The sequence below is a fragment of the Talpa europaea genome (assembly GCF_964194135.1).
Source record: "Talpa europaea genome assembly, chromosome: 14".
Taxonomy (NCBI): Eukaryota; Metazoa; Chordata; class Mammalia; order Eulipotyphla; family Talpidae; genus Talpa; species Talpa europaea.
The window spans coordinates 15,224,717-15,234,530 of NC_140082.1; positions in this window are offsets into that span (position 1 = coordinate 15,224,717).

The window sequence follows — 9,814 nt, forward strand, 5'->3', positions numbered from 1 at the left end:
CCTCCTGCGCTTCTGACTTTACCCAGTGCATGTATAAACAAAACAAACAAACAAACAAACAAACAAATAAATAAATAAAAATCCAAAAATACTATAAACAATAAGATATTTTGAGAATGAGACCATGTTCACATAACTTTTATTACAGATATTGTTATAATTATTCTCTTTTGTTATTAGCTATTGTTAACCTCTTACTGTGCCTGATTTACAAATTAAACTTTTTTGTAGGTGTCTTAAGTACAGGAAAAACATTATATATAGGGTTTGGTACTATCTGGGGTTTTAGGCATCCAGGGAAGTCCTGGAATGTATCCCCCATGAATTAGGGGAGACTACTATAATAAAAGAAACACAAAGCAGGCTTTTCTAACATTTCTTCTTATAAAAAAAAAAAAACCAATTCCTTCCTGCCGAGAGACAAGTTAAACAACTGGAAAGTAAGACATCACAGGGAAATGGCCCACATAGCTTTAAAAACAGAAAGGAGGAAGAATTGCAAAAAGGCATCATTTAGAGATTTCTTAACTTATACTCAAGAACACCGTATTCTCAAACTTGCCAAGACTATGTTAACCACAGGTCACATCAATGCACAGCACAGAAAGATTTCCTATATAGTAAGAGGCATTGGGAGAATTCATCAAGAACCCATGGACATCCTTCCTCCACCCCCTTTATTTGTTGAAGAATGCCCAGACACAGGATATGCTCAATAAACATGCTGAATGCACATCTGTTGTTGGAAAAATCCCAAATTTTATCCAAGCTAATAACTGGGATGTATTTAAATTATGCTTAATGGAATTGATCTTTGAAAAGATGCATGGAAAATTTCCTACTTCAGTGGGTCATATTTTTCTTTTTATCCTAATTTGAAACCACTCTTTGTGTGTGTGTGGGGTGGGGGTGTTAACTTTTCACACAGGTATAGTGTATATGCAGAAAGTACTCCTTTTTAAAAATGTACTCATTGCTTATATACCCATAATATTCACCACGATATAGTCTACAAATCAGTGGGGTTCTTTTAGTACATTCATTGTTTTGCGACCATCACCACTAATTCTGAAACATTTCATCATCACAAAAAAGAGGCCCATGCTTATAAGTTGTCACTCCCCATTTCTCCCTCGTCTAACCAGTCAACTATTAGTCTGTTCTCTACTTCTATGGATTTGACTCTTCTGAATATTTTATGTAAATGGAATCATGCAGTATAGAGCCTTCTTTCATTTAGTGTAATAATTAAAGCATGATGTTGATTCATGTTGCAGCATGTGTCAGTCCTTCATCTTTTTTTATGATGAAATAATATTTTATTGTGTGGCTGTATCACATTCTGTTTATCCATTCATCAGTTGATGGACATTTGAATTGTTCACACCTTTTTGTTATTATGAAGAATCTTGCTATGAACATTTGCATACAAGTTTTTGAATAAAGTTTTTGACTATATTATATATATTTATGTTAAATATATTATGTTAAATATGTATTTATGTTTTCATTTCTGTTGGGTATATACCTAGGAGTGGAATTGTTGGATCATATAGTAACTATGTTTAGCTTTTTCTGGAACTGCCATACTGTTTCTGAAGCAGCTATACCATTTTACAGTCCCATTAGCAGTGTGTGAGGGTTCTTTTTTCTCCACATCTTTGCCTTGTCATTTCTGCACACACCCCCCACCTTTACTTCTTACAGCTATTCTAATGGGTATGAAATGATGCCTCATTGTGGTTTTGATTTACATTTCCCTAAAGACTTATGATGGTGAACATCTTTTCATGTGATCATTTGTATATCCTCTTTGGGAAAATATCTATTCTAATCTTTTGCCCATTTAAAAATTATGGGCTTTGTCTTTTATTGTAGAGTTGTAAATGTTCATTCTTTATATATTCTGGTTATAAGTCCCTTATCAGCTATATGCTTTTCAAATATTTCTCCCATTCTGTGGGAGAAACTCTGTTTAACTTTTTTAGAAACTTTCAGTCTCTTCCTGAAGCAGTTGTACCATTTTACATTCTGACCAGCGGTGTGTGAGGGTGATGTCTTCTCCACATCCTTGCTGTGTGTGTCATTTCAACGCCTGCTCCACACCTTTACTTTTTGTAACCACCACCTATACCCTCGTGTGCTTCAAAGTCCAAAAGCTTTTCATTTTGATGAATAATTTTATTTTTTACTTTTGTTGCTTCTGCTTTTAGTGTCATGTCTAAGAAACCATTGCCAATTGAAGGTAACAGATTTATGCATGTTTTTTACTAAGAATTTTATACTGACATATCTTCAGTTCATTTTTAGTTTAGTTTCATGTTTAGTATAAGGTAGGGGTCCAATTTCATCCTTTTGCATGTATATATGTACTTATCTAGGCATAATTTGTCGAAGACTTTTCTTTCCCTATTATCTTGTCACCTTTGTTAAAAGTCAATACTGTGAGAGTTTACTTCTGGACCTCCGTGTCTATTTTATCGATATATTTTTCTGCCTTTTGCCTCTTTCGTATCTTCCAAAACTATCATCTTGCTGTAAGTTTAAAAATCAGAGAAGATTGAGTCTTTCAACTTCACCTTCCGAGATTGTTTATGCTGGGTACTTTTAATTTCCATATGAATTTTGAGATAAGCTGGTCAATTCCTGCAAAGAAAGCATTTGGGATTTTGACAGGAATCACATTGAATCTGTAGATTAAGGGGTATGACCATCCTAATATTAAAATTTCTAATATTAAAATTTCTAATCCCCGAACATAGATCTATTTTTATTTATTTAGATCTTTAATTTCTTTCAGCAATGTTTGTAGTTTTCAGCGTACAAGTCTTCTACTTTTTTGGTTACATTTATTCTTAAGTTTTTTTTTTTTAATCTTATTTATTTTTTGATTCATTTATTTATATAAGCACTGGGTACAGTCAGAAGCGCAGGAGGGTGAGAGAATTCACCAGAGCCAGAGAAGGGAGCAGAGCTGGCAGAGCAGCCTGCGGCAGGAGAGGTCTGCGCGCCATGCGGGACCCTCCTCCGGTGGCTGGGGAGAAGCCGGGGATCGAACCGGCGCTGCAGAGGCTGCGGGCAGCTTCGCAAGCCAGCGCTCAACCACTGCGCCACCAGGGAGGCCCTATTCTTAAGTTTTTTAAAAAACTTTTTAATGCTTCTATTAATCTGTTTCAGCTGCCATAACAGAAAAACTGTAGACTGGGTGATTTAAACAGATTTTTTTTCATAGTTATGGCAATTGGAGGTCGAGATCAGGTGCCAGCAGAATTGGTTTCTGATAAGACTTTTTCTGGCTTGCAGATGGCCACTGTCTTGTAGGATAAAATATTCTAAATAGAAATGTTTTTCTTTGAGTTCCCCTAGAGTGCCTTGTCATGACACATTGGAAATCTCTGCTATGATCTATTTATGCTGCTGCTTTAGCATAGAAAAAAAAATCTAAGTTTTTTTTATTAATTTTTTTACATCACTGTTCATTTTTAAACAATATTTGCTTTCCCCCCACCCCCTCAGGTGTAGTCCCCATAGAGTTTCCTTCACCAATGCACCCGTGCACCATCACCTCAGTCCCCTGTGTCCCTCCCTCGCTCCCTCTAACCCCTCCCGCCTCCTCCCCTGCAGTATGTCTCTGATTTAAAATTGTCCGTTTTTGCTTTGTTGTGTTTTGTACTGTTATTTTTATTTTACACTGATGTCTTATTTGGTTCCCCTATATTCCTGCTATAAGTGAAACTATCCGATATTTTTCTTTTTCCTTCCAACTTATTTCACTGAGCATAATTCCTTCTAGCTCCATCTACATTGCTGCAAATGGCATGAGTTTATCTTTTTTGATTGCTGAATAATATTCCATTGTGTATATATGCCTCATCTTCTTGATCCAGTCATCTATTTTTGGGGTTGTTTCCAGGTTCTACCTATTGTAAATAGTGCTGCAATAAACATAGGGGTACAGGTGTTCTTTTGAATCAATGTTTTTGTGTCCTTTGGGTAGATCTCTAGGAGTGGAATTGCCAGATCATATGGTAGCTCTATTTTTAGTAGGCTGAGGAACCTCCAGACAGCTTTCCAAAGCAGTTGGACCAGTTTGCACTCCCACCAGCAATGCAGGAGAGTTCTTTTTTCACCACATCCTTGCCAATATTTGTTGTTGCTTGTTTTTTAGATATGTGCCATTCTTACTGGTATAAGGTGGTATCTCAATGTGGTTTTAATTTGCATTTTCCTGATAAGGGATGTTGAACATAAAATATCCAAGTTTAAAATGAACTTCATGTTAGCTACTATTTTTTATACAGCTTCGCTAGTATCTTTCTCATTTTTTCATAGTTCAACCCCTGTCTCCCCTACATATTCTAGGTTCAATAGCTTTGGTGTTAAGAACACCTTTTTCTCTTGGCACTGGCCCTTTAATGGAGGCCATATCCCAGCAGATAGATGAAAGCAGCAGGACACATGAGCATGGCAAGAATTTAATTCATGTCAAGATGACCTTGATGGGTCTTCACTCTCTTAGCATAATTATCATCATAATTATCATCATTCCTGCTAAAGGTAGTCTTGGTTTCATCTTCCAACTAATGGGTGACACTGGGGACTGTATAGGATGCACCTGGGGCAGTGACTGAGTAAACTCAGCGATCTTACACCAGTTCATGTCACTGTCCTTTCCAGAGCCAGAGCTGCCTTAAGGGTCTTGACTTGCTGCTCTCTTGCTTCCCTAGTGTCTTTAGTTTAGTTTAGAGCTGCCAGGTATTAGTTGACTTTTCGAGATACATCTAATGTGAGAAAGTTGAACATATGCTTCAGAATAATTTTTTCCAATATTTTATCATGAAAAATTTCAAACATACAAGAAAGTTGAAAGAAATTTACAGTAAGCACTGATATAGTGACTATGTAGGTTTCACAATTTACATTTTACTATAGTTGATATGTCACATATATCGACCTATCCATCCTTCTATCCATCCATAAATCATCTTATTTTTTGATGCATTTCAAAGTAAGTTGCAGACGTAAGTATATTTCACCCCTTAGCTTCACATTTTTAACCAGCATTTATTATTTATATACAAAATATTTTTAAAGGTAAAATTCACATAGTTTATCCAAAAGGAGTTGAAAATGTATACTCACACAAAAACCTACACATAGGCGTTTATGTAAGCTTTATTCATAATTGACAAAACTTGGAAGCAACCAATATACCCTTTAGTAAATGAATGGATAAATGAACTGTGGTACATCCAAACAGTGAAATATTATTCAGCACTGAAAAGAAATAAACTATCAATCCATGAAAACATGGAAGGATCCTAAATGCATATTACTAAGTGAAAGAACACAATCTTGAAATTCCATGTTGTATGATTCCAACTATTATGGAAAAGGCAAAACTGTGAAGATAATAAAAAGATCCGTGATTGTGTTAGGGGGAAAAGGCTGTCCTAAAGCTAATTCCATACAGGCTTTGTGGACCCCACCCCCAACCCAGGTCAAAGCCAGACACTGGGAACTCCAAATCCCATCACCACCAAAGGGAAGGTGGCTGGGACCTGAGGGTGGGGTTAAGCAGTCAGGTTGTTATAAAGCCAGACACGTGGGCTTTGGAGGGGTCCCCCATTTTGACTCTCCGCCAGCTCGCAGCATCCGGCCAGCTGGCGAGTGCTTTTTGGGTTTCCAGGTCGGCAGATCGGGTAGGACGCATTAAAGACTTTATTTCCCTATTTTCTCCCTGAGTTGTACATTTTCCTTATTTCCTTTTCCCTTGTACATAAACCTTTTATTAACCTTTTGTGTGTGCCTGTAGTGGAGTATTAATAAGTCCCTTGTAAGCGCGTGGGTGAGGACTCACAGCCAGGCAACCCATTCAATATCAGGGCTGCCCTATAGCAATTGCTTGAGGGGCAAGTGCAGGGGATCATGAGCAGGTGGAAGACAGAAGATTTTTAGGGCAGTGAAAATACTCTGTATGGCACTATTGTGGAATCAGTCTTCCAAAAAGAGATTGGATAGTCATTTTCCAAAAGATCCATAGTAGGCCTTTTATCCAATACATGTCACTTTGGCATGTGGATCTAAGGTAAATCAGAGTCCTGGAGGGTAAGAAGCTCTTGCCTTTCCCCTAGTCCCTTTGCCCTAACCCTAATCAAAAAAGGAACACTGCTTCCTCTAAGGACCTAGAAGAATATAGTTTGGGGGTATCATCCAGGTGTAGGTTTATCAGCAAACTTGTCCTATCTGAAAAACTCATCTTTTTACTCTTAGAATAAAGATGAAGTATCCCTTCTTCATTATGTGAAATACCCTCCTCTTTCTTGTAGTGAGGTCCCTTACTACAAGGTATAACCCTATGTTCATCCCCATTTTACTTCAGAATTTACAGTTATGTAAATTCTGTTATTAAATTTTGATTTTTTTTTTTCCTTCTACTGACCTCTTTGATGTTAATACTTTCATCCATCTAACCTCAGAAGAACCCAGAGGGGCGGGTGAATTTTTTCCTGTGCTCTGACACTATAATGGCAGACACATGTCATTATACCATTATCCAAACTATGAGAATGTGAAACACCAAGAGTGAACCCTAATGTAAACCATAATTTTGGATGATTATATCAGTTATAACAAATGTAAGATACCACTCTGGTAAATGATGTTGATAATAGGGGAGAATGTGCATGTGTGGGGGAAGGGAGTATATGGAAATTATTTGTACATTCCTCTCAATCTGACTATGTACCTTATACTATTCTAAAAAAAATTGTTTTAAAAAAAATTCATCAAGTCAGAAGAATTAGCTTTGCCTGTAGAAGACAAGGGCTGCCGCTCATAAAAACAATTATACACAGCAAAGCTGATAAATCATAAATCTACCATTTGGTAAGTTTTGACAAGCATGTTCATACATGCATCCCATATTGAATTATAAAATAGGACTCATACCCAGAGAGTTCTCAGTCAATCCCTATCCCCACCAGACTCCCAGAGGCAGTACCTGATTTCAGAAAAAAAAATTTAATTACTACCCAGTGATACTCTTTTTAAAACAGTTTGGCAAATCTCTGGATGACTTTGGTTCATTGTTCTTGGTTACAGAGTCTATAGAAGTCAAGAAAATTTCCAGTCTTTTCTTAGGTGATCATTGATATTCTGTGTATATGACTTTTTTCTATGAGTTAATTAAAAACTATGAAACAGGAAAATGATCTTCAAGCTACAGAACAGATGTTCAATACAAGCTTTTTATTTTTATAACACTGAATTGCATGGTTCTAAAAAAAGTATCTAATAGGCAAAACTTTGAAAAGCATGTTGCTATCACTCATTCGCATATATCAATAAGTGCAGTGAAAGCAAAATGTTCAATGTATTGTGCAAGGTTTGAAGAGGACGCTCAGTCTTCAGAGTTGCAAGATATTATAAAGCCCTGTTACAATAAACCAGGCTAGCCTCAGGACCTATTTCCCAGACAATCCCATTCAACATCAAGGCTCTAGGCAAGTGGGAACCTTTCAGAGCTGGGGAAATACCTCCTGTGGTGCTTAATCATACACATCTTGAGGCTGGCAGATAAACTTGGCATCAAAAGAAGACCAGAGTTGCCAAACAAGTATTGAGTGGCTCACTCACTTCTCCTTTTGTACCATTAAAATGGTTTTTTAGTACATGGATAATCCTGCAGACATTTATTAAGTCTTAAATAGTTCTATCCCTGTGGTACACATGAGGGTGAAAAACATGATTCCCATTTTCAAGGGATTTATAGTCTAAATAGTTCTCTGTTTTGTGGGGAGAAACAGAGAATTCCAACTAAGAATTTGGGTATGAGAGAGAAAATACTTGTAGAAGAGAGAAAATTTGACCTAGGCCAAACTGGTTGGACCAGTTTGCACTCCCACCAGCAGTGCAGGAGAGTTCTTTTTTCACCACATCCTCGATAACATTCGTTGTTGCTTGTTTTTTTGATATGTGCCATTCTTACTGGTATAAGGTGGTATCTCAATGTGGTTTTAATTTGCATTTCCCTGATTATAAGGGATGTTGAACATTGTTTCATATGCCTGTTGGCCATTTGCATTTCCTCTTTGGAGAAATGTCTTTTAAGTTCTGCCTATTTCTTGACTGGATTGTTTATTTTGTTTTTGTTGAGTCATGTGAGTTCTTTGTATATCTTTGTGAACAGTCCCTTATCAGTTGACTGAAGTGCAAAAAGATTTTTTCCCATTCAGTGGGGTGTGTCTCTGTTTTGGTTAATGTCTCTTGCTGTGCAGAAGCTTTTCAGTTTGATGTAATCCCAGGTGTTTATCTTTTCCTTGACTTTCTGTTCTTTGGGTGATGAGTCTTTAAAGATGTTATTGTGATGTATGTCTTGTAGTGTTTTACCTATATTTTCTTCTATATGTTTTATGGTTTCTGGTCTTATGTCCAGTTCTTTTATCCATTTTGAGTTGATTTTTGTGCATGGTGAAAGGTAGTGGTCCAGTTTTCCCAGCACCATTTATTGAACAAACTCTCGGTGTTCCATTGCATATTCTTTGCTCCTTTTTCAAAGATCAGTTGTCCATAAGTGTGGTTTTATTTCTGGGCTATTTGGTTCCATTGGTCTGTGTATTTGTTTTTGTTCCAATACCAAGCTGTTTTAATTATTACGGCTTTGTAGTATAGCTTTAAGTTTGGAAGTGTGATACCTCCTTTCTCCTTTGTTTTCATCAGTAGGGCTTTTGCTATTCGTGTTTTTTTGTGGTTCCATATGAATTTCATCAGTATTTGTTCTATTTCTTTGAAGAATGTCATTGAGATTTTTATTGGCATAGCATTGAATCTATATATTGCTTTTCGTAGGATGGCCATTTTAATAATGTTAATTCTTCCAATCCATGAGCAGGGGATGTCTTTCCATTTCTTTGTGTCTTCTTCTATTTCTTTTAACAGTGTTTTATAACTTTCTTTGTATAGATCTTTCATGTCTTTTGTTAGGTTTATTCCCAAGTGTTTATTTTTTTTGTTTCAATTATAAAAGGGATGGTTTTCTTGATTTCTTCTTCAGATTGATTGTGTATAGAAAGGCTACTGATTTTTGTGTTTTGATTTTGTATCCTGCTACTTTACTGAACTGGTTGATTATTTTGATTAGTTTTTCTGTGGAGTTTTCAGGGTTTTCTATGTATATTATCATATTGTCTGCAAATAGTGATAGTTTGCTTCTTCTTTCCCTATCTGGATTCTTTGTATGTCTTTCTCTTGTGTTACTGCCCTGGCTAGGACCTCCAGTATTATATTGAAGAGTAGTGGTGAGAGAGGATGTCCTTGTCTTGTTCCTGATCTTAAAGGACCAGCCTTCAGCTTTTTGCCATTGAGAATAATATTGGTGGTGGGTTTGTCGTATATGGCTTTTGTCATGTTAGGGCATGTTCCTTCTTTCTCAAGAATTTCAAAGGCCTTCATCATAAATGGATGTTGGACTTTATTAAATGCTTTCTTGGCATCTATTGATATGATCATATGTTTTTTCTTTTTCTTCTTGTTGATGTGTTGGATTATACTAATCGGTTTTGGTATGTTGAACCATCTTTGTGCCCCTGGGGTGAATCTCATTTGATCATGGTGTATTATCCCTTTGATGCATTGTTGGATTCTGTTGGCAAGGATTTTGTTGAGGTTTTTTGCATCCGTGTTCATTAGGGAGATTGGCCTGTAATTTTTTTTGTGCTGTCTTCGTTTGGTGTTGGTATTAGTGTAATGTTGGCTTCATAGAACATATTTGGTAGTATTACTTCTTTTTCAATTTTTTGAAAAAGTTTGTGTA